Source organism: Falco punctatus (genome assembly GCF_963210335.1).
Source record: "Falco punctatus genome assembly, chromosome: 9".
Classification (NCBI taxonomy): domain Eukaryota; kingdom Metazoa; phylum Chordata; class Aves; order Falconiformes; family Falconidae; genus Falco; species Falco punctatus.
In genome coordinates this window covers 32,975,203-32,975,587 of record NC_137589.1, presented here as the reverse complement: position 1 = coordinate 32,975,587, position 385 = coordinate 32,975,203, and positions in this window count along the sequence as shown.

The following is a 385-nucleotide window of genomic DNA, read 5'->3' as shown; positions in this document are numbered from 1 at the left end:
TTACACAACAAAAACTTGCAACTTATTGGCAGCTCCAAACAGTCACTTTCCAAAAAGTGCTGGGCTCAGCTTCTCTTGTGGCAGGACACTAACAACAGCCCGGCAGCGCTTTGTCCCCCAACCTTCTGTTAAAGCAGTTACCCAGACTCAGGGGTTGCCCCTCTTCATCCCTCTTCCTAACATCTGCACTGCAGTGATACTGCATTTATTAAAAAAACCACAGAGGCTGTAGCAAAGGGAAATTCATTACATTTTGCAGACTTGGCAAAAGGTCCCCCAAAACGTTAAGGAAATAGTTACACTCATCAGATTCAATACCGCCATTGAAAGGACCAAGAAAATAACACATGTACAAGCCCAAACAAGAGCTCTCTAATTTATTTTT